A 24,780-nucleotide genomic window follows, 5' to 3' on the forward strand; every position below is an offset into this window, starting at 1 on the left:
GCAGCCAGAGCCCCAAGAGGGTGACAGTGTCATGGGAGCAATAGCTAACAACTTTGAGGGAGGAGGAACAAGCCCACTGGAGAGAGACAGAGAGGTGAGTTGAGGGGAGAGAATCAGGCTCACGCTCTGCAGGGAACTCGCTGTCGGCCAGTTATCCAAGCTGAGAGATTCTTTAGAACGTTCACAATAGGGGCCAATCCCCAGAGAATTTATAGGTTTAATTAAAAAAAAGAAAAAAGAAGAAAAAAAAAAAGAATTTACTTATCTGGCTGTATCCGGTCTTGGTTGTGGCACACAGGCTCCTGAGCACTCAGACTTAGTTGCCTTGAAGCATGGGGGAATCTTAGGTCCAGACCACGAATCAAACTGTGTCCCCAGCATAGGGAGGTGAATACTTAACCACTGGACCACCAGAAAGTCCCTGATTCAGCTTCTTAATTTCATAGATTTCTGTCAAGTCATCCATGTTGTTTGACCCACATTGGGGGGGGCATATCTTTGAATGGATGCATGCTCAAATTTGGGAATTTGCCGGTATCATGTAGAGGACTTGATAAAAACAGAGCTGGGGTCTTCTTCCAGAATTTCTGATCAAGAAATTTGAGGAATTTGTCAGGCCCAAGCTAAGCACATTATACATTATCTCATTGGACCCTCAACCATTCATTCAACACTTATTCATCAAGAGTCAAGTACGTTCAGAGCACTACCATAGGTGCTGATAATACACCTGCAAACAAAATATTTACCATCAAGGTGAAAGACAATACAGGACTAATGGCTGTATATTTGTGAATATACTCATATTCTATGTCTGTGTCCATATCCACATGTGTATCTATGCCACGTGAGCATCATGGGTGTCAAAGCAACTTGGCAGCCCAGCAGAAACATAAGACCAGGGAAAGTGGGATATGAAACAGGAATCCTCAGGGTGAGTAGGCAGAGATAGTTCACAAGACTGTAAATTGGAATCAAATGCCTATTTTACAGGCAAGAAGTAACTTTCCCTAGGGTATACTCATCAAGACATCCCCCTGTGCTTTCATTTCCACGGGTAGATTCACTAGTACCCGCATCAGAGAGGCATTCTTATCATCCCCAGTTAGAATATCAGGACCCCTGGTTAGCAGGATGCTTGAATGCAACTCCTGACTTCTTTTCACATTAGGCAACTTTCTTAGCCTCTCAGCACTTCCATCTGTAACAATGCTTTCAAGAAATATATGTCACAAACATAACTTTCTCCCCTTAGGCCACGCTGTGTGGCTTTTGGGATCCCAGTTCTCCAACCAAGGATGGAACCTGGGCTCCTGCACTGAAAATACTGAAGCCTAACCACTGGAGCACCAAGGAATTCCCTTGCCCAGGTAAATTTAAATATTCTTAAGGCATATAAAAAATAAAGAGGAGTGAGTGAAATTAAGTTTAATACGTTCTTTACTCAAGATTTCTCAAATTCTGGTGGTCCAGTGGTTAGAACTCCATGCTTTCCAATGACAAGGGCAGGGGTTCCATCCCTCTTCCGGTTCTGGCAAACCCTTGCAAACCCCCCACAAATAAAACACAATATCTAAAATATCATTTCAATATGTAATTAATATCATCATTACAGAGATTTTTTTTTTTTTACAATTTTTAATATTAAGTTTTAAATCCCCATGTGTTTTTTCCACTTTCAGTACCTCTGAATTGGGAGAAACCACCAGCCCAGAGTTCCCTGGCTGCATGTGGTTAGTGGCTGTGACGGCTCAGATCAATAGAATGTTTCCTGTTGTTTAGTCTCTGTGTCCAGCTGTTTCGGTCCTTGTGACCCGCCAGGCTCCTGCGTCCATGGGATTTCCTAGGCAAGAACACAGTCGTGGGTTTCAATTTCCTCCTCTAGGGGATTTTTCCGACTCAGGAATCGAGCCCGTGATTCCTGTCTTGCAGGCGGATTCTTGACAATCTGAGCCACCAGCGAAGCCCACAGCTGATGAGGGGCAGGGAAACGAGGGTCTAGGCGGAGGGAGCTTTCGGTAGGAGGCCCGGGATCGGTTTGGTTGTAGAAGCACCGAAGGACAAGGGCGCTGCAGTTGGAGTGAACCCCTCCCGCGGCCCGGCCCCGCCCTCCGCATCCACACGCCCCCTCCCTTCCCCACTGTGGGCCATCCGCCTTCCGCCTGGCAGGAAGCCCCCTCCACACACCCGACCCTACGGAGCCCCTCTCTCCGCAGGAGGAAGCCTGAGTAACACACTGCAGTCCGGACGTTTCTGGCGAATCAGTCTTGCGACCTTGTCTTGCGACAGCTCGTCGCACGGGTCCCTCTCGCCGGCCACCCCGCACCCGCACCAGTCGGGTCTCTCCTCTCCACCAGCACCAATGAGGAGCTCCCCTGCCGCCGCCCCGAGGCCGTCCCCAGGGCGCTGCGGTCCCGCCGGAGCCACGCCTTCTTGGCGACAGAGGGCGGGGCATGCAGATGCAGATTCCGCCCGAGACCCACAAAGCCACGGCAGATGGGGGATTTCTCTTTTACAATGTGGAGAATCCAACGTCTGCTCGAGAGTCTGGTGTAGTGCCGCCATAGCACTGTCAAAGAGGCAAAGGAAGGGAGACCTGGAGTGAGCGGGGACCCGGTCACACTTAGTGCAACGTGCACGACAGCCGGACGGTGACAGCGGCGGGCGGTGTCACACTATCGCTTCTCGGCCTTTTGGCTAAGATCAAGTGTAGTATCTGTTCTTATCAGTTTAATATCTGATACGTTCTCTATCCGAGGACAATATATTAAATGGATTTTTGGAGCAGGGAGTTGGAATAGGAGCTTGCTCCGGACACTCCACGCATCGACCTGGTATTGCAGTACCTCCAGGAACGGTGCACCCCCTTGGGGACACAGACGGAAGTGTCCAAAAGCAGAATCTGGTCCTTTCCTGTAAAGGATTTGGCTATCTCAGGGAGGTTTTTTTTGGTTTGTTTACATCCTTTTTTCTTTTTTCCTGGCAGGAGGCATGAGATCTTCTATCTACTCACCCCTGATTTACTTCTTTCTATGTCTTTAATGTTACTTCTGTAATCATGTTTTCTGACTTCAGGCAGTTCCCGCAGAAAGCCACCAAGATCCACCTGCAGTCTAGGTTAAAATGATGGGTTTTCGGCTCAGTGTTTGTATTGTTTATACTGAGATTTCATTTATACAGGTCACTGCCCGACAAAGAGAGATGAGTACCATTGCAGAAGTTGTGTTATTACTTGGAGTTAGTACTTAGAAAAGAAAGGGCCTAAAGTAAGAGCCACTGTGTCTTTTGGATATACAAGGCAGGCTCTTCAGCTCAGCACAAAGTTCAAATCAAAATAAGCCAGAAGGAATGACTCTTCCTTTCTAGCCCAGTGATTAAGAATCCACTTGCCAATGGCAAGGGATGGGTTCAAATGCTGGTCCAGGAAGATTTCACATGCCCTGAGACAACTAAGCCTCTTTATCACAACTACTGAGCCTGTATTCCAGAGCCCATAAACCACAATTAGAGAGTAGCCCCCACTGCCAATTAGAGAAGACTCTAGCATTAATGAAGACCCAGTGCAGTCAAAAATAAAAAACCCTCAATAGTAAAAACACTAAGGTCATGACATCTGGTCCCATCACTGCATTGCTAATTGAACGGGGGAAATGTGGAAGCAGTGACAGATTTCCTCTTCTTGGGCTCTAAAATCACTGACGATGCAGCCAGGAAATCAGAAAATGATTGCTTCTTGGCAGGAAAGCTATGACAACCTAGACAGCGTGTTAAAAAGCAAAGACATCACTTTATCGACAATGGTCCCTATAGTCAAGGCTGTGGTCTTTCCAGTAGTCATGGAGGGATGTGAGAGCTGGACTATAAAGATGTCAGAGGCCGAAGAACTTTGGAACTGTGGTGCTGGAGAAGACTCCTGAGAGTCCCTTGGAAAGCAAGATCAAACCAGTCCGTCGTAAAGGAAATCAACCCTGAATTGTCCTTGGAAAGACTGATGCTGAAGCTGAAGCTCCAATACTTTGGCCACCTGATGGGAAGAACCCACTCCCTGGAAAAGACTGTGATGCCGGGAAAGATTGAAGGCAGGAGAGGAAGACAGAGGATGAGATGGTTGGATGGCATCACCACATCAATGGACATGAATTTGAGCAACTCCAGGAGATACTGAAGGACCGGAAAGTCTGGGCATGATGCAGTCTACAAGGTTGCAAAGAGTCAGACAGGACTTAGCAACCGAACAACATGAAACAACACCAGATCCTCTGTGCCAGGACTTTTTAGTAAATGGATGTTTGGAGCAGGGAGTTGGAATAGAACTTTACTCCATCCACTCCACCCATTGACCTGGTATGGTAGTACCTGCAGGAATAGTGCACCCCTCTCAGGGGAAAGAGAAAGTATGAACAACAGGCTTGTTACATCTTTTTCAGTGTTTTCCGTGTTTTGCTCTGGGTACCTGTCTCGTGAAGGTTTCTGTTTTATCAATGTGTGATTTTCTGTTGCCCTGTTGGGGCAGTTTACTTAGGAGTACTGTTTCTTGTGAGGGTCCTATCCATGGAGCAACATTATGCAAAATTTCCTTTAACTTTCAAAACACTGTATACGGAGCTGTCCAGATCATTTACTACTTTTGTTTCTTTTTAATACGGGATTATTTCTTCTATCCTGTGGACAAGGCCCTGCTCCCAACACCTAACAGATGTCTGAAACAGTGTGGGTTTGCTGGAGTCCTCAGGGGAAGACCCTCAGGTCTAGGAAATTTTTAAATTCTCGGCTCCACCCAAGTGTATTTTCTCTAAAAAAAGAAACTGAAGAACAGAAAGGTTAAGTAACTTGTGAAAGTCACCCAGCTAGAAATTAGCTGAAGTGGGCTGTGAACAATATCTGATTCACAGATCTTGTTTCCTCAACAATCTTTGAAACTTCCTAGCTCCTCTCTTACATCTCCTGGGCCTCTCACCCAAGGGGGAACCTGTCACTTGATTAAAGATAAGACACCTGAAACTGGCAGTCTCTCCTCCATCCATCATCCTCTGCCTTTGCCAGGAAAGGTGTTGATAAACAAATGGCAAGGAGGAGGTGAAGGAAGGGACCCAGTTTGTCAGGGCAACACCGGGGCCTGGCCCAGTCCAGTATCCTTTAAATGCGAATTCCAGTCCCCATCTCCACATCCAGCCTGGAGCCCATGGAAACTTCCTCCATTAATGACCATTTTGTTTCCCTGCAGCCTCATTTCTGCAGACCTTGTCCACAAGATCACAGCCCAGGACAGAATGCATTGGAGGATTTCCTAAAGAGAACATTCAAACGTTCTTACTTTGAGCGTTCATGGATGGAGTGCCTGCCAGGTTGAAGGCCTCAGTGAAATGGATCAGGACCTGCCCTCATAGAGTGAACATTATAGTGAGAAATAGGGAGAGACAGACAATGACTCTAGAGAGTCATTTCAGACAGTGACAGAAGCCATCGAGGAAAATAAAACAGGGAAATGTTCTGGACAGTGACTGGGGGGAGAGCTACTTTACATGGGGGAGGGGTGCTCATGAAGGCCTCTCCAGTGGTGATATCAGACGCAAGTTTAAGTGGCCAGGAGGCAAAGAAACATTCCAGACAGTAGGACAGACTAGCTAGAACCTACCGCTTCCTCATATTGGCTCCCTGACCTGGGTCAGATTCCAGCTGCTGAGTGGAGGGTCTTCCTCAGAGCTGTCTCCCCACCAGACTAAGCGCTGAGCCCAGAAGCTGGTTCTTCTCAGCCGCAGCTCTGCAGTGCCCAGCACTGTGCCTGACATACAGCAGGCAATCAGGAAATCCTCCATAATTCATGACTATATGATGGATTGACTAAACGTACTCAAGAGTTTCCTTGAGTGTGGGAACCAAGCACCCAGCCTTAGCCGGGAGTTTCCGGGTCTCCGGTCCCCGACACTTTGGGGGTTGGTAGGGATACCTATAAAACCCTGTACTTTCAGGCAAGGTCTGGGTAATACTGAACCCTCAGGCCTTTACTGGGGAGAGGGATTTCTTAGAGGAGAAAAACAGAGGCCATGGGAGGGATGACTCTGGAGAGAGAGGCCCCTCAAGGCCTGGTGGGCTGAACCCTGGGCTGAGAGTCATCATGACTCCTGTCCTGACAACTGAACTGGCTTGGAAAAGCCACCTCCCCTTGGGAGTCTTGGTTTCCTCAGCACGTAATGAGGGGCTTAGAGATTCCAGGTCCCTTTCCCCAGGACAACTCAGGCTCTGGAGTAGGGGAGGGTACAGGATGGGTGGAGCTCTCCTAGGAAGCAGCTGAGGACATCCTTGTCTCCACTGCATCCCAACTGAGGACCTGTCTGAGTGCACAACTGAAGGGAGGAGAGGAGTCTGCAGGAGGAGGGGTGGGAGGGGAGACGAGGTCCACGAGCAGCTTCCACCAGGGAATCACATGGACAATGAATTTCAAATTCCCGCTTTGCTTCCTCAAGAATACACATTGGAGAGGGAATTCCCCAGTGGTCCAGGGTTAGAATTCTGTTCTTCCACTGTACAGGACACAGGTTACATTCCTGGTTTGGGAAATAAGATGCCAAGGCCAAGAAAAGAAAAAGAAAATGGGGGAAACACAACCTACTACTAAGATGAATGTGAAAAGAAAAACTGTGGGAAGGGGCCCCTTAGAGACCCTTTTCTCCCTACCAGGGGCCCATTCGGACGCAACTCATCCAAAACCGAGTCCCAGAGCCCAGGCCAGAGCAGAAAAGGGGCAGATGCTGCCCCCTGGTGGTTCGGTCTGTCACTGCCCAAGTCTGAAGCAAAGTGGTGTGAAGTTGAAGAGGTTCCTTTCTCTCCTTCTGGGGTTTTTGGTTCGTTTCTTTCTCTGGCCATGCCACCGGGCTTGTGGGATCTTAGATCCCTTAGCCGGTATTGAACCCTTGCCTTTGGCAGTGAAAGTGTGGAGTTCTAACCTCTGAACTGCCAGGGAAAACCCCTGGAGTCTCCTTTTCAGACAGGACCTTCACTACAGTTTGAGGTTGGGAATGCAATAGCCAGCCTTTTCAAGTGGTTTTTGCGGAGGTATGATCAGATGTATGATCTCCAAGCCAGGCTTCAGCAATACGTGAACCGTGAACTTCCAAATGTTTAAGCTGGTTTTAGAAAAGGCAGAGGAACCAGAGATCAAATTGCCAACATCCACTGGATCATTGAGAAAGCAAGACAGTTCCAGAAAAACATCTAGTTCTGCTTTATTGACTATGCCAAAGCCTTTGACTGTGTGGATCACAGTAAACTGTGGAAAGTTCTGAAACAGATGGGAATACCAGACCACCTGATCTGCCTCTTGAGAAACCTATATGCAGGTCAGGAAGCAACAGTTAGAACTGGACATGGAACAACAGACTGGTTCCAAATAGGAAAAGGAGTTCGTCAAGGCTGTATCTTGTCACCCTGCTTATTTAACTTGTATGCAGAGTACATCATGAGAAACGCTGGGCTGGAGGAAGCACAAGCTGGAATCAAGATTGCCGGGAGAAATATTAATAACCTCAGATATGTAGATGACACCACCCTTATGGCAGAAAGTGAAGAAGAACGAAAGAGCCTCTTGATGAAAGTCAAAGAGGAGAGTGAAAAAGTTGGCTTAAAGCTCAACATTCAGAAAACGAAGATCATGACATCTGGTCCCATCACTTCATGGCAAGTAGATGGGGAAACAGTGGAAACAGTGGCTGACTTTATTTTTCTGGGCTCCAAAATCACTGCAGATGGTGTTTCCAGCCATGAAATTAAAAGACGCTTACTCTCTGGAAGGAAAGTTATGATAGCATATTGAAAACCAGAGACATTACTTTGTCAACAAACGTCCGTCTAGTCAAGGCTGTGATTTCTCCAGTAGTCATTTGAGAGTTGGACTATAAAGAAAGCTGAGCGCCGAAGAGTTGATGCTTTTGAACTGTGGTGTTGGAGAAGACTCTTGAGAGTCCCTTGGACTGCAAGGAGATCCAACCAGTCCTGGGTGTTCCTTGGAAGGACTGATGTTGAAGCTGAAACTCCAGTACTTTGGCCACCTGATGTGAAGAGCTGACTCATTTGAAAAAACCTTGATACTGGGAAAGATTGAGGGCAGGAGGAGAAGGGGACGACAGAGGATGAGATGGTTGGACGGCATCACTGACTCAATGGACAGGGCTTTGGGTGGTCTCTGGGAGTTGGTGATGGACAGGGAGGCCTGGCATGACCTCAGTCGCACGACTGAGCGACTGAACTGATACTGATACTGATCAGGTGTAAGTGAACATTTTCTGAGCAGGAAATCTGATTTCCGTGACGTTTCTTATGCTTTTACTGAAGGCCTAATAGCTGGTGCTGGGAAGGCAGAGGCTGGAGGAGGCTGGAGGGTGGAGAAGGTTATGAAGAGGCAGTTGCAGCAGGTTGTAATGTCTTAGGAGACAGATCCACATGGGGACAGATTCCAGCATCCATCTGCACAGGAGACTGGCACTTGGGGAGACCTTGGCCTCAGGAGTGCTGTTGGGTGATCAGCAAGAAACAGCAGTCAGAGCCCCAAGAGGGTGACAGTGCCGTGGGAACAATAGCCAACAACTGAGAGCGGGGAGGAACAAGCTCACCAGAGAGAGACAGAGGTGAGTTGAGGGGCGAGAATCAGGCTCCCCTGTGCAGGGAACTCGCTGTCGGCCAGTTATCTGAGCTGAGGGACTCTTTAGAGCTTTCACAACGGGGCCCAATCCCCAGAGACCTTACGTGTTTGATTCCGCTTTTTAAACGTGTGTTTACTTTCTGGCTATGTCGGGTCTTAGTTGTGACACACAGGCTCCAGAGCGCTCAGACTTACATGCCTCCATGCATGGGGGAATCTTAGTTCTGCACCAGGAATCACACCGTGTCCCCTGCACGGGGAGGCGCATACTTAACCCCTGGACCACCGGGAAGTCCCTGACTCAGCGTCTTGGTTTCATAGACTTCTGTCAAGGCACCCGTGTTCTTTGGCCCACACAATGGCTGCATGCTCAAATTTGGGAGCTTGTCAGGATCATCTGGAGGACTTGATAAACACAGATAAAACACAGATAAACACTGGGGCCTTCTTTCAAAATTTCTGATTCAGAAATTTGAAGACTTTGTCAGACCCAGCCTAAGCACAGTATACATTGTCTCATTGGAACCTCATCCAGTCACTCAACACACATTCATCAAAAGTCAAGTACATTCAGAGCACTAGGTGCTCGGAATAGACCAGCAAACAAAAGGTTTCCCATCAAGGTGAAGGTACAGCACTACTGACTGTATATTTGTGACTATACCTACATTCTTTGTGTCTGTGTCCATATCTACACGTGTACCTATGCCACGTGAGCATCATGGGTGTCAAAGCCACTTGGCAGCCAACAGAAATACAAGACCAGGGAGAGCGAGATGTGAAATAGGAAGGCTCAGGGTGAGTAGGTATAGATGGTTTGCAAGACTTCAAATGGAATTATTTCTACTTTACAGCCAAGAAGTGACATTCCCTAGGATATACTCACTTGGACATTCTGATGTACTGCATTTCCTCGTGTAGCTTCACAAGTACCCTCATCAGAGAGGCATTCTTATCATCCCCAAAGGAAGTAGCAGGACACCAGTTTAAAAAACCTCAAGTTCCAGTGGTTCAGATCAGGTCAGATCAGTCGCTCAGTCGTGTCCGACTCTTTGCGACCCCATGAATCGCAGCACGCCAGGCCTCCCTGTCCATCACCAACTCCCGGAGCTCACCCAGACTCATGTCCATCGAGTCAGTGATACCATCCAGCCATCTCATCCTCTGGCATCCCCTTCTCCTCCTGCCCCCAATCCCTCTCAGCATCAGAGTCTTTTCCAATGAGTCAACTCTTCGCATGAGGTGGCCAAAGTACTCGAGTTTCAGCTTTAGCATCATTCCTTCCAAAGAAATCCCAGGGCTGATCTCCTTCAGAATGGACTGGTTGGATCTCCTTGCCGTCCAAGGGACTCTCAAGAGTCTTCTCCAACACCACAGTTCAAAAGCATCAATTCTTTGGCCCTCAGCCTTCTTCACAGTCCAACTCTCACATCCATACATGACCACAGGAAAAACCATAGCCTTGACTAGACGGACCTTTGTTGGCAAAGTAATGTCTCTGCTTTTGAATATGCTATCTAGGTTGGTCATAACTTTCCTTCCAAGGAGTAAGCGTCTTTTAATTTCATGGCTGCAGTCACCATCTGCAGTGATTTTGGAGCCCAGAAAAATAAAGTCTGACACTGTTTCCACTGTTTCCCCATCTATTTCCCATGAAGTGGTGGGACCGGATGCCATGATCTTCGTTTTCTGAATGTTGAGCTTTAAGCCAACTTTTTCACTCTCCACTTTCACTTTCATCAAGAGGCTTTTTAGTTCCTCTTCACTTTCTGCCACAAGGGTGGTGTCATCTGCATATCTGAGGTTATTGATATTTCTCCCGGCAATCTTGATTCCAGCTTGTGTTTCTTCCAGTCCAGCGTTTCTCATGATGTACTCTGCATAGAAGTTAAATAAACAGGGTGACAATATACAGCCTTGACGAACTCCTTTTCCTATTTGGAACCAGTCTGTTGTTCCATGTCCAGTTCTAACTGTTGCTTCCTGACCTGCATACAAATCTCTCAAGAGGCAGATCCGGTGTTCTGGTATTCCCATCTCTTTCAGAATTTTCCACAGTTTATTGTGATCCACACAGTCAAAGGCTTTGGCATAGTCAATAAAGCAGAAATAGATGTTTTTCTGGAACTCTCTTGCTTTTTCCATGATCCAGCGGATGTTGGCAATTTGATCTCTGGTTCCTCTGCCTTTTCTAAAACCAGCTGGAACATCAGGAAGTTCACGGTTCACGTATTGCTGAAGCCTGGCTTGGAGAATTTTGAGCATTACTTTACTAGCGTGTGAGATGAGTGCAATTGTGCGGTAGTTGGAGCATTCTTTGGCATTGCCCTTTCTTTGGGATTGGAATGAAAACTGACCTTTTCCAGTCCTGTGGCCACTGCTGAGTTTTCCAAATTTGCTGGCATATTGAGTGAAGCACCTTCACAGCATCATCTTTCAGGATTTGGAATAGCTCAACTGGAATTCTATCACCTCCACTAGCTTTGTTCGTAGTGATGCTTTCTAAGGCCCACTTGACTTCACATTCCGGGATGTCTGGCTCTAGGTCAGTGATCACACCATCGTGATTATCTGGGTCGTGAAGATCTTTTTTGTACAGTTCTTCTGTGTATTCTTGCCATCTCTTCTTAATATCTTCTGCTTCTGTTAGGTCCATACCATTTCTGTCCTTTATCGAGCTCATCTTTGCATGAAATGTTCCTTTGGTATCTCTGATTTTCTTGAAGAGATCCCTAGTCTTTCCCATTCTGTTGTTTTCCTCTATTTCTTTGCATTGATCGCTGAGGAAGGCTTTCTTATCTCTTCTTGCTATTCTTTGGAACTCTGCATTCAGATGTTTATATCTTTCCTTTTCTCCTTTGCTTTTCGCTTCTCTTCTTTTCACAGCTATTTGTAAGGCCTCCCCAGACAGCCATTTTGCTTTTTTGCATTTCTTTTCTATGGGAATGGTCTTGATCCCTGTCTCCTGTACCATGTCACGAACCTCATTCCATAGTTCATCAGGCACTCTATCTATCAGATCTAGGCCCTTAAATCTATTTCTCACTTCCACTGTATAATCATAAGGGATTTGATTTAGGTCATACCTGAATGGTCTAGTGGTTTTCCCTATTTTCTTCAATTTCAGTCTGAATTTGGCAATAAGGAGTTCATGGTCTGAGCCACAGTCAGCTCCCGGTCTTGTTTTTGCTGACTGTATAGAGCTTCTCCGTCTTTGGCTGCAAAGAATATATAATCAGTCTGATTTCGGTGTTGACCGTCTGGTGATGTCCATGTATAGAGTCTTCTCTTGTGTTGTTGGAAGAGGGTGTTTGTTATGACCAGTGCATTTTCTTGGCAAAACTCTATTAGTCTTTGCCCTGCTTCATTCCGTATTCCAAGGCCAAATTTGCCTGTTACTCCAGGTGTTTCTTGACTTCCTACTTTTGCATTCCAGTCCCCTATAATGAAAAGGACATCTTTTTTGGGTGTTAGTTCTAAAAGGTCTTGTAGGTCTTCATAGAACCATTCAACTTCAGCTTCTTCAGCGTTACTGGTTGGGGCATAGACTTGGATTACTGTGATATTGAATGGTTTGCCTTGGAAACGAACAGAGATCATTCTGTCGTTTTTGAGGTTGCATCCAAGTACTGCTTTCGGACTCTTTTGTTGACCATGATGGTTAGCAGGATTCTAATGCAAATCCTTACTTCTTTTCACATTTGGCAAGATGCTTAGCCTCTCATCACTTCCATCTGTAACAGTGCTTTCAAGAAATATGTGAGGCACACACATAACTGGTTGTTTTTTTAATTTGGCCACACCGTGTGGCTTTTGGGATCCCAGGTTTCCAACCTAGGATGGAACCTGGACTCCTGCACTGAAAGCGCTGAGGCCTAACCACTGAACCACCAGGGAATTCCCTCCTGCAGGTAAATGCAAACATTCTTAGGCATATTAAAAAAATAAAGAGAAGTGGGGGAAATTAAGTTTAATATGTTCTTTAACTCAACTTATCTCAAAATTCTCCAGTGGTCAGTGATTAGAGCTCTATCCTTTCAATGACAAGGCAGGGAGATTTCCATCCCATCCCTCCTCAGGGTTCTTGCAAGCCCTGGGGCACACTCCCCCCGCCACACACACAAACAGATATCTAAAATATCATTGCAATATGTAATTAATATTAACATTACAGAGATATGTTACAATTTTTAATACTAAGTCTTTGAAATCCCCATGTGTTTTTTCCACTTTCAGTACGTCTGAATTGGGAGAAACCACTAGCCCACAGTTCCCTGGCTGCATGTGGCTAGTGGCTGTGACAACTCAGATCAACAGAATATTTCCTGTTGTTTAGTCGCTAAGGAGTGTCCGACTGTTTGGGACCTTGTGACCCGCCAGGCTCCTGCGTCCATGGGATTTCCTAGGCAAGAATACAGTCGTGGGTTTCCATTTCCTCCTCTAGGGGATCTTCTGAAATCCTTTCTGAAACAGGAATCGAGCCCGTGATTCCTGTCTTGCAGGCTGATTCTTGACAATCTGAGCCACCAGGGAGACCCACAGCTAAGGAGGAGGGGTAGGGAAACGAGGTCCTTGGCGGAGAGAGCTTTCGGTAGGAAGCCCGGGATCGGGTTGGTTCGTAGAAGCACCGAAGGACAGGGCGCTGGAATTGGAGTGAACCCCTCCCGCAGCCCGGCCTCGGCCTCCGCATCCATAGGCCCCCTCCCTTCCCCACTGTGGGCCATCCGCCTTCCTCCTGGCAGCGAAGCCCCCTCCACACACGCGACCCTACAAAGCCCCTCTCTCCGCAGGCGGAGGCCTGTGTAACACACTGCAGTCCGGGCGTTTCTAGCGAGTGAGTCTTGCGACCTTGTCTTCAGGAAAACTCTCGGCCAACAGCTCGTCGCACGGGTCTCTCTCGCGGGCCACACCGCACCCGCTCCGGTCGGGTCTCTCCTCTCCACTAGCACCAAGGAAGGAGGAGAAGGGGACGGCAGAGGATGAGATGGCTGGATGGCATCACTGACTCGATGGACGTGAGTCTGAGTGAACTCCGGGAATTGGTATTGGACAGGGAGGCCTGGCGTGCTGCGATTCATGGGGTCGCAAAGAGTCGGACGCGACTGAGCGACTGAACTGAGCACCAAGGAGGAGCTCCCCTGCCGCCGCCCCGAGGCCGTCCCCAGGGCGCTGCGGTCCCGCCGGAGCCACGCCTTCTCGGCGACAGAGGGCGGGGCATGCAGATTCGAGACGGCTCTTCTGCCCGAGAACCACAAAGCCGCGGCAGATGCGGGATTTCTCTTTTACGATGTGGAGAATCCAACTTCAGCTCGAGACTCTGATGTAGTACCGCCATAGCACTGTCAACGAGGCAAAGGAAAGGAGACCTGGAGTCACTGGGGACCCGATCACACTGAGTGCAATATGCACGTCAGCAGGACGGTGACAGCGACGGGTGGTGACACGGTATCGCTTCTCGGCCTTTTGGCTAAGATCAAGTGTAGTATCTGTTCTTATCAGTTTAATATCTGATACGTCCTCTACCCGAGGACAATATATTAAGTGGATTTTTGGGGCAGGGAGTTGGAATAGGAGCTTGCTCCGTCCACTCCACGCATCGACCTGGTATTGCAGTACCTCCAGGAACGGTGCACCCCCTTGGGGACACTTGTGGAAGTACCCAAAAGCAGAAACTGGCTCTTTGCTGGAGTCAACTGGATCTGGAACTTGGTCTCTTGTTTTTCTACAGTTTGGCAGGTGTAGTTTGAGGCATCTGCTTAAGTCTCTGTTGTCCTGAAAATCACCCCGTTCTACCTTACAGTCTTGGGAAAGTGGTCTTCCTGCTCTCATTTCTGACTTCATACTTTACAAAAGGAGTTGGTGTCCAGGCTCCTACTTGATATCCCCAGTCCCTCCTGATGCCATTTTCAGCATAAAACCGGAATACTAGCTTGAAACTTCTGTTTCTATGCCCCCTCGCCTATTGAGATTTCTGTAATTACTTCAGTATTTTGTTTTCTGTCTTCAAGAAGTTCCTGCTCAAAAGCACCGAATTCCACCTGGAATCGAGGTTAAAATAATGGGCTTTCCACTCAGTGTGTCGGTTGTACCGGGATTTCATTTATCCAGGTGACTGACTGACAAGGAGAGGTCAGTGCCACTGACTGAGTTGTATTTTTCCTTAGAGTTCCGAAGAGAGGAGGGCCTAAATAAGGCCACTGTGTCTTTTGGATACACAAGGCAGGCTTTTGAGGTTAGCACAAGTCCAAATCATGAATAAGCCAGAACGAACGACTCTTGCTGAGGATGAAGGAGGAGAGTGAAAAACCTGGCTTAAAATTCAGTACTGGACTTCCTTCCTAGCCCAGTGATTAAGAATCCGCTTGCCAGTGTAGGGGATTGGTTCAATTCCTGGTCCAGGAAGATTCCACATGCCCTGGGGCAACTAAACCCCTTGGACACAACTACTGAGCCTGTACTCCAGAGCCCATAAACCACAATTAGAGAGTAGCCCCGCTGGCAACTAGAGAAGACTCTAGCATCGACGAAGACCCAGTGCAGTCAAAAATAAATAATTAATTAAAAAAAAAAAAAAACCCTCAATAGTAAAAACACTAAGGTCATGACATCTGGTCCCATCACTGCATTGCTAATTGAACGGGGGAAATGTGGAAGCAGTGACAGATTTCCTCTTCTTGGGCCCTAAAATCACTGAGGATGGTGACTGCAGCCAGGAAATCAGAAAATGATTGCTTCTTGGCAGGAAAGCTATGACAACCTAGACAGCGTGTTAAAAAGCAAAGACATCACTTTATCGACAATGGTCCCTATAGTCAAGGCTGTGGTCTTTCCAGTAGTCATTTAGGGATGTGAGAGCTGGACTATAAAGGTGTCAGAGGCCGAAGAACTTTGGAACTGTGGTGCTGGAGAAGACTCCTGAGAGTCCCTTGGACCACAAGGAGATGAAACCAGTCCGTCGTAAAGGAAATCAACCCTGAATTGTCCTTGGAAAGACTGATGCTGAAGCTGAAGCTCCAATACTTTGGCCACCTGATGGGAAGAACCCACTCCCTGGAAAAGACTGTGATGCCGGGAAAGATTGAAGGCAGGAGAAGGAAGACAGAGGATGAGATGGTTGGATGGCATCACCACATCAATGGACATGAGTTTGAGCAACTCCAGGCGATACCGAAGCACCGGGAAGTCTGGGCAGGATGCAATCTACGGGGTCACAAAGAGTCAGGCAGGACTTAGCAACCAAACAACACCACATCCTCTATGCCAGGACATTTTAGTAAATGGGTGTTTGGAGCAGGGAGTTGGAATAGAACCTTACTCCGTCCACTCCACCCATTGACCTGGTATTGTAGTACCTGCAGGAATAGTGCACCCCTCTCAGGGAAAAGAGAAAGTATGAACAACAGGCTTCTTACATCTTTTCCAGTGTTTTCCTTGTTTTGCTCTGGGTACCTGTCTCGTGAAGGTTTCTGTTTTGTTTTACCAACGTGTGATTTTCTGTTGCCCTATTAGAGCGGTTTACTTAGGAGTACTGTTTCTTGTGAGGGTCATATCCATGGACCAACATTATGCAAATTTTCCTTTAACTTTCAAACCACTGAAATACGGAGCTGTCCAGATCCTTTAGTATAGTTTTGTTTCTTTTTAATACGAGATTATTTCTTCTATCCTGTGGACAAGGCCCTGCTCCCAACACTTAACAGATCTCTGAAACAGTGTGGGTTTGCTGGAGTCCCCAGGGGAAGACTCTCAGCTCTAGGAATTTTTAAAATTCTCGGCTCCACCCAAGTGTATTTTCCCTAAAAGAAGAAACTGAAGAACAGAAAGGTTAAGTAACTTGTGAAAGTCACCCAGCTAGAAATTAGCTGAAGTGGACTGTGAACACTATCAGTTTCACAGATATTGATTCCTTCACAATCTTTGAAACTTCCTAGCTCCTCTCTTCTGGAGAAGGCAATGGCACCCCACTCCAGTACTCTTGCCTGGAAAATCCCATGGGCGGAGGAGCCTGGTGGGCTCCAATCCACGGGGTTGGGAAGAGTTGGACAGGACTGAGCGGCTTCACTTTCACTTTTCACTTTCATGCATTGGAGAAGGAAATGGCAACCCACTCCAGTGTTCTTGCCTGGAGAATCCCAGGGACGGGGGAGCCTGGTGGGCTGCGGTCTATGGGGTCGCACAGACTCGGACACGACTGAAGTGACGTAGCGGCAGCTCCTCTCTTCGGAGAAGGCAGTGGCACCCCACTCCAGTACTCTTGCCTGGAAAATCCCATGGACGGAGGAGCCTGGTAGGCTGAAGTCCATGGGGTCGCTAAGAGTCAGACATGAATGAGCAACTTCACTTTCACTTTTCACTGTCATGGGTTGGAGAAGGAAATGGTAACCCACTCCAGTGTTCTTGCCTGGAGAATCCCAGGGACGAGGGAGCCTGGTGGGCTGCCGTCTGTGGGGTCACGCAGAGTCGGACACGACTGAAGCGACTTAGCAGCAGCAGCAGCAGCAGCTCCTCTCTCTCTTACATCTCCTGGGCCTCTCACCCAAGAGGGAACCTGTCACTTGATTAAAGATAAGAGACCTGAAACTGGCAGTCTCTCCCCCATTCTTCATCCTTTGCCTTTGCCAGGAAAGGCGTTGATAAACAAATGGCAAGGAGGAGGTGGGACAGAGTGCGGGTGAAGGAAGGGACCCAGTTTGTCAGGGCAACACCGGGGCCTGGCCCAGTCCAGTATCCTTTAAATGCGAATTCCAGTCCCCATCTCCACATCCAGCCTGGAGCCCATGGAACCTTCCTCCATTAATGACCATTTTGTTTCCTGGCAGCCTCATTTCTGCAGCCCTTGTCCACAAGATCACAGCCCAGGACAGAGTGCACTGGAGGATTTCCTAGAGAGAACATTCAAACATTCTTACTTTGAGCGTTCATGGATGGAGTGCCTGCCAGGTTGAAGGCCTCAGTGAAATGGATCAGGACCTGCCCTCATAGAGTGAACATTATATTGAGAAGTAGAGAGAGGCAGACAGTGACTCAAGAGGGTCATTTCAGACAGTGACACAAGCCACTGAGGAAAATAAAACAGGGAAATGTTCTGGACAGTGACTGGGGGGGAGAGCTACTTTACATGGAGGAGGGGGTTGCTCATGAAGGCCTCTCCAATGGTGACATCAGAGGCAAGTTTAAGTGGCCAGGAGGCAAGGTAGCATTCCAGACAGAAGGACAGACTAGCTGGGACCTACCTACTTCCTCCCATTGGCTCCCTGACCTGGGTCAGATTCCAGCTGCTGAGAGGAGGGTCTTCCTCGGAGCTGTCTCCCCACCAGACTAAGCGCTGAGTCCAGAAGCTGGTTCTTCTCAGCCACATCTCCGCAGTGCCCAGCACTGTGCCTGCCACACAGCAGGCAATCAGGAAATCCTCCATGATTCATGATGGACTACATGATGGATTGACTAAATGTACTCAAGGGTTTCTTTGAGTGTGGGAATGAAACACCCAGCCTTAGCCGGGAGTTTCCTGGTCTGGGGTCCCGGACACCTTGGGGGTTGGCAGGGACACCTAAAAACCCTGTACTTCCAGGCAAGGTCTGGGTACTACTGAACCCTCAGACCTTTACTGGGGAAGAGGGATTTCTTAGAGGAGAAAAACAGACGCCATGGAGGGATGACCCTGGAGAGAGAGGCCACCCTCAAGGCCTGGTGGGCTGAACCCTGGGCTGAGAGTCATCATGAGTCTTGTCCTGACAACTGAACTGGCTTGGAAAAGCCTCCTCCCCCCTTGGAGCCTTGGTTTCCTCAGCATGTAATGCGGGGCTTAGATGATTCCAGGTCCCTTTCCCCAGGACAACTCAGGCTCTGGAGTAGGGGAGGGTACAGGATGGGTGAGGCTCACCTAGGAAGCAGCTGAGGACATCCTTGTCTCCACTGCATCCCAACCGAGGACCTGCTGAGTGTACAACCGAAGGGAGGAGAGGAGTCTGCAGGAGGAGGGATGGGAGGGGAGACGAGGTCCAAGATCAGCTTCCGCCAGGGAATGACAAAGGCATGAATTTCAAATTCCCTCTTTGCTTCCTCAAGAATGTGTTGGAGAGGGAGTTCCCCAGTGGTCCAGGCTTAGAATTCTGTTCTTCCACTGTACAGGACACAGGTTACATCCCTGGTTTGGGAATAAGATGCCAAGGCCAAGAAAAGAAGGAATAAAATAGGGAAAACACAACCTATTACTTAGAATGTGAAAGAAAAACTGAGGGGGAGGGGCCCTTAGACACCCTTTTGCCAGCCAGGGGCCCATTCAGAGGCAACTCATCCAAAACCAAGTCCCAGAGCCCAGGCCAGGGCAGCAAAGGAGCAGATGCTGCCCCCTGGTGGATGAGTCTCTCACTGCCTAATTCTGAAGCAAAGTGGTGTGGTGTTGGACAGGTTCCTTTCCCTCCTCCTGAGGTTTTTTGTTTGTTTCTTTTTCTGGCCATGCCACCCAGCTTGTGGGATGTTAGATCCCCTACCGGGTACTGAGCCCTTCCCTTTGGCAGTGAAAGCATGGAGCCCTAACCACTGAACCGCCAGGGAATTCCCCTGGAGTCTTCTTTTCAGACAGGACGTTCACTGCAGTTTGAGGTTGGGAACGGAAAAACCACCCCTTTCGAGTGTTTTTTTGTAGAGGTGAGATGAGATGTAAATGAACATTTTCTGAGCAGGAGATCTGATTTCAGTGACATTTCTTATGCTTTTCCTGAGGGCCTAATAGCTGGTGCCGGGAAGGCAGAGGCGGGAGGAGGCTGGAGGATGGAGAAGGTTGTGAAGAGGCAGTTGCAGCAGGCTGTGGTCTCTTAGGAGACAGATCCACTCGGGGACAGATTCCAGCTGCCATCTTCACAGGACAGTGGCACCTGGGGAGATCTTGGCATCAAGAGGGGCATTGGGTGATCAGGAAGGAACAGCAGTCAGAGCCCCAAGAGGGTGACAGGGCCATGGGAGCAACCGCCAACAGCTGCGAGGGGGGAGGAACAAGCCCACCAGAGAGAGACAGAGGTGAGCTGAGGGGAGAAAGCCAGACTCTTGCTGTGCAGGGAACTCGCTGTCGGCCAGTTATCCGAGCTGAGGGACTCTTTAGAGCTTTCGCAACAGGGGCCAATCCCCAGAGACCTTACATGTTTGATTCGGCTTTTTAAACGTGTATTTACTCTCTGGCTGTTTTGGGTCTTAGTTGTGACATACGGGCTCCAGAGCACTCAGAGCAAGTATGCTGCCTTAGTTGCCTCGATGCGTGGGGGAATCTCAGTTTTAGACCAGGAATCAAACCGTGTCCCCTGCACGGGGAGGCGCATACTTAACCACTGGACCACCGGGAAGTCCCTGATTCAGCTTCTTGATTTCATAGATTTCTGTCAAGTCATCCATGATGTTTGGCCCACACGAATGGCTGCATGCTCAAATTTGGGAGTTTGTCAGAATCATCTGGAGGACTTGATAAACACAGAGCTGGGGCCTCCTTTCAAAATTTCTGATTCAGAAACTTGAAGACTTTGTCAGACCCAGCCTAAGCACAGTATACATTGTCTCATTGGAACCTCATCCAGTCACTCAACACATATTCATCACAAATCAAGTATATTGAGAGCACTACCATAGGTGCCGAGAATAGACCAGCAAACAGGGGATTCCCATCAAGGTGAAAGACAATACAGCACTAATGACTGCATACTGGTGACCATACCTACATTCTATGTGTCCGCGTCCATATCTACACGTGTATCTAGGCCACGTGAGCATCATGGGTGTCAAAGCCACTTGGCAGCCAGCAGAAATACAAGACCAGGGAGAGCGGGATGTGAAACAGGAGGCTCAGGGTGAGTAGGTGTAGATAGTTTGCAAGACTTCAAATGGAATCATTTCTATTTTACAGGCAAGAAGTGACTTTCCCCAGGATATACTCATTAAGACATTCCGACGTGCTGCATTTCCTCGTGTAGCTTCACAAGTACCCTCATCAGAGAGGCATTTTTATCATTCACAATTAAAATATCAGGACTCCCGGTTTGAAACCTCTGAGGCCCCAGTGGTTAGCAGGGTGCTTGAATGCAAATCCTAACTTCTTTTCACATTAGGCAAGATGCTTAGCCTCTCAGCACTTCCATCTGTAACAGTGCTTTCAAGAAATATGTGAGGCACACACATAACTGTTTTTGTTTTTGTTTTTAATCTGGCCACACTGTGTGACTTTTGGGATCCCAGTTCTCCAACCAAGGATGGAATGCAGACTCCCACACTGAAAGCGCTCAGGCATAACCACTGAACCACCAGGGAATTCCCCCCTACAGGTAAATGCAGATATTCTTAGGCATATAAAAAAATAAGAGAAGTGAGTGCAATTAAGTTTAATACGCTCTTTAACTCAAGATATCTCAGACATTCTCTGGTGGTCCGTGGTTAGAGCTCCATGCTTTCAATGGCGGGGCAGGGAAGTTTCCACCCCATCCCTCCTCAGGGTTCTTGCAAACCCTCGGGCACACACACACCCCTCCCCCTCTACAAACGAGATATCACAAAATATTTCAATATGTAATTAATATCAACATTACAGAGATATGTTATGATTTTTAATACTGAGTCTTTGAAATCCCATGTGTGCTTTCCACTTGAAAGTGGAAACCTTTGAATTCTTGGTACCTCAGGATTCAGTGGTACCTCTGAATTCGGAGGAACCACCTGCCCAGCGTTCCCTGGCTGCATGTGGCTAGTGGCTGTGACAACTCAGATCAACAGAATGTTTCTTCTTGTTTTCAGTCTCTAACTAGTGTCCGACTCTTTGAGACCCTGTGACCCGCCAGGATCCTCTGTCCACTCGATTTCCTAGGCGAAAATACCGGAGTGGGTTGCAGTTTCCTCCTACAGGGGATCTTCGGACCCAGGAGTGGAATCCAGGTTTCCTGTCTTGCAGGCGGATTCTTGACAATCTGAGCCATCAGCGAGGCCCACAGCTGAGGAGGAGGGGCAGGGAAAGGAGGTCCTAGGCGGAGGGAGCTTTCGGTAGGAAGCCTGGGATCCGTTTGGTTCGTAGAAGCACCGAAGGACAAGGGCGCTGGCGTTGGAGTGAACCCCTTCCGCGGCCCGGCCCCGCCCTCCGCATCCACACGCCCCCTCCCTTCCCCACTGTGGGCCATCCGCCTTCCGCCTGGCCGGGCAGCCCCCTCCACACAGCCGACCCTACGGAGCCCCTCTCTCCGCAGGCGGAGGCCTGTGTAACACACTGCAGTCCGGGCGAGTGAGTCTTGCGACCTTGTCTTCAGGAAAACTCTCGGCCAACAGCTCGTCGCACGGGTCCCTCTCGACGGCCACCCCGCACCCCTTCCGGTCGGGTCTCTCCTCTCCACTAGCCCCAAGGAGGAGCTCCCCTGCCGCCGCCCGGAGGCCGTCCCCAGGGCGCTGCGGTCCCGCCGGAGCCACGCCTTCTTGGCGACAGAGGGCGGGGCATGCAGATTCGAGACGGCTCTTCCGCCCGAGAACCACAAAGCCGCGGCAGATGCGGGATTTCTCTTTTACAATGTGGAGAATCCAACTTCTGCCCGAGAGTCTGGTGTAGTGCCGCCATAGCACTGTCAACGAGGCAAAGGAAGGGAGACCTGGAGTGAGCGGGGACCCGGTCACACTGAGTGCAACATGCATGACAGCCGGACGGTGACGGCGACGGGCGGTGACACGCTATCGCTTCTCGGCCTTTTGGCTAAGATCAAGTGTAGTATCTGTTCTTATCAGTTTAATATCTGATACGTCCTCTACCCGAGGACAATATATTAAATGGATTTTTGGAGCAGGGAGTTGGAATAGGAGCTTGCTCCGTCCACTCCACGCATCGACCTGGTATTGCAGTACCTCCAGGAACGGTGCACCCCCTCGGGGACACTTACTGAAGTACCCAAAGGCAGAAACTGGCCCTTTCTTGTAAAGGATTTGGCTATCTCAGGGAGTTTTCCAGGTTTGACTACATGCTTTGCAAGCCATCCTGAGGATTTGTAAGAGCAGAGTAAGTAAAGGAAGTCCAATGAGGGTAAAACGCCAAAACTGTGACTTAAAACTCACTTGCCGTATCCACTTCTTGAAGAGGGCCTCTATTTCATAACTTCGTTAAGTGCAGGTCTTTCTACCCTGCATTCTCACTCAGGAGTGAGATCTTCTGTCTCTATCCACCTGCCTTCTCTTGATATCTCTAAGGTTATTTCTGTATTCATGTTTTCTGACTTCAGGCTGTTCCGGCTTAAAGCCACCGAGAGCCTCTTAGAGTCTAGGTTAAAACGATGGGCTTTAACTCAGTCTGTGTGTTGGTTGTATTGGGATTTCATTTATACAGGTGACTGACTGACAGAGGTCAGTGCCACTGAAGAAGTTGTATTATTACTTGGAGTTATTATCACTTAGAAGAGAAGAGGGCCTAAAGTAAGAGCCACTGTGTCTTTTGGATACACAAGGCAGGCTGTTCAGGTCAGCACAAAGTTCAAATCATGTATAAACCAGAACGACTTCCCCATATTATCTTCTTTCGTCCTTTCCCATTGACTCTGGCATTCGACCAAGATCTAGGTGCTGGGCGCTGATCTAAGTGCACCGGATAGTGTGGTGGGGAAAGCAGCTGCTGTGGGAATCTGCCCAGGCACCAGGGGACGATTGCACTCATCTCTCGTGCTAGTAAGGTTATGCTCAAAAATCCTCCAAGCTAGGCTTCAGGAGTCCGTGAACTGAGAACTTCCAGATGTTTAAGCTGAGTTTAGAAAATGCAGAGGAACCAGAGATCAAGTCGCCAACATTCGCTGGATCCTAGAGAAAGCAAGGGAAACCCAGAAATACCTCTACCTCTGTTTCATTGAGTCGGCTCAAGCCTTTGACTGCGTGGATCATAACAAACTGGAAAACTCTCAAGGAGATGGGAATACCAGACCATCTTACCTGTCTCCTGAGAAACCTGTATGCGGGTCAAGAAGCAACAGTTACAACCTTCCACGAAACAAGTGACTGGTTCAAAATTGAGAAAGGAGTCCGACCAGGCTGTTTCTTGTCACCCTGTCTATTTAACTTTTACGCGGAGCACGTCATGCGAAATGCCGGGCTGGATGAGTCACAAGCTGGAACCAAGATCGCCGGGAGAAATATCAATAACCTCAGATCTGCGGATGATATCACTCTAATGGCAGAAAGGGACGAGAAACTAAAGAGCCTCTTGCTGAGGGTGAAGGAGGAGAGTGAAAGAGCTGGCTTAAAACTCAACATTGGACTTCCCTGGTGGCCCAGCGGTTAAGAATCTGCTTGCCAATGCAGGGGACATGTGTTCAATCCCTGGTCCAGGAAGATGCCACAGGCCACGGGGCAACGAAGCCCCTGCGGCACAACTACTGAGCCCGCACTCTAGAGCCCATAAGCCACAAGTAGAGAGTAGCCGGCGCTCGCAACTAGAGAAGGCCTGCATGTGTCAACAAGGACCCAGTGCAGCCAAAAGTAAACCCATAAATAATTTGGAAGAAAAACACCTCAGTGTTAAAAAAGAAAGAACGAGAGAAAACAACACTAAGATCATGACATCTGGTCCCATCACTTCCTGGCAAATAGAAAGGGAAAATGTGGAAACAGTGACAGATTTCCTCTTCTTGGGCTCTAAAATCACCGAGGATGGTGACTGCAGCCAGGAAATCAGAAGACGATTGCTTCTTGGCAGGAAAGCTGTGACAAACCTAGACAGTGTGTTAAAAAGCAAAGGCATCACTTGGTCAACAGAAGCCCGTACAATCAAGGCTGTGGTCTTTCCAGTAGTCATGTACGGGTGTGAGAGCTGGACCATAAAGAAGGCCGAGGCCGAAGAACTGATGCTCTGGAACTGTGGTGCAGGAGAAGACGCCTGAGCGTCCCTTGGACTGCAAGGAGATCAAACCAGTCCACCTTAAAGGAAGTCAACCCTGAATTCTCCTTGGAAGGACTGGTGCTGAAGCTGAAGCTCCGATACTATGGCCACCCGATGCGAAGAGCTGACTCCTTGGAAAAGATCCTGATGCTGGGAGAGATTGAAGGCAGAAGGAGTAGAGGGTGACAGAGGATGAGAGGGTAGGGTGGCATCACCGGTTCACTGGACATGACCTTGGAAAATCTCTGGGAGATGGTGAGGGACAGAGAAC

The 24,780-nt window shown here is 48.6% G+C and overlaps 1 long non-coding RNA gene and 3 other non-coding genes across 4 annotated transcripts; 3 read left to right on the forward strand and 1 right to left on the reverse strand.

Annotated features, from left to right (window-relative positions):
- Window positions 1–1,574: 1,574 nt before the first annotated feature.
- On the reverse strand, window positions 1,575–3,071 carry LOC133232507 (uncharacterized). The gene is made up of 2 exons (XR_009731392.1): window positions 2,188–3,071; window positions 1,575–1,843 (listed from the first exon to the last, which is right to left on the reverse strand). It is a non-coding gene; the product is annotated as an uncharacterized LOC133232507 (long non-coding RNA).
- LOC133233182 (U2 spliceosomal RNA) lies at window positions 2,678–2,868 on the forward strand. The gene has a single exon (XR_009731658.1). It is a non-coding gene; the product is annotated as a U2 spliceosomal RNA (small nuclear RNA).
- An 11,011-nt stretch (window positions 3,072–14,082) lies between the features above and the next one.
- LOC133233180 (U2 spliceosomal RNA) lies at window positions 14,083–14,273 on the forward strand. Its single transcript, XR_009731656.1, has one exon. It is a non-coding gene; the product is annotated as a U2 spliceosomal RNA (small nuclear RNA).
- An 8,053-nt stretch (window positions 14,274–22,326) lies between these two features.
- On the forward strand, window positions 22,327–22,517 carry LOC133233177 (U2 spliceosomal RNA). The gene has a single exon (XR_009731653.1). It is a non-coding gene; the product is annotated as a U2 spliceosomal RNA (small nuclear RNA).
- The last annotated feature ends 2,263 nt before the right edge of the window (window positions 22,518–24,780 follow it).

The sequence above is a fragment of the Bos javanicus genome, chromosome 19 (assembly GCF_032452875.1).
Source record: "Bos javanicus breed banteng chromosome 19, ARS-OSU_banteng_1.0, whole genome shotgun sequence".
NCBI classification, from domain to species: Eukaryota; Metazoa; Chordata; class Mammalia; order Artiodactyla; family Bovidae; genus Bos; species Bos javanicus.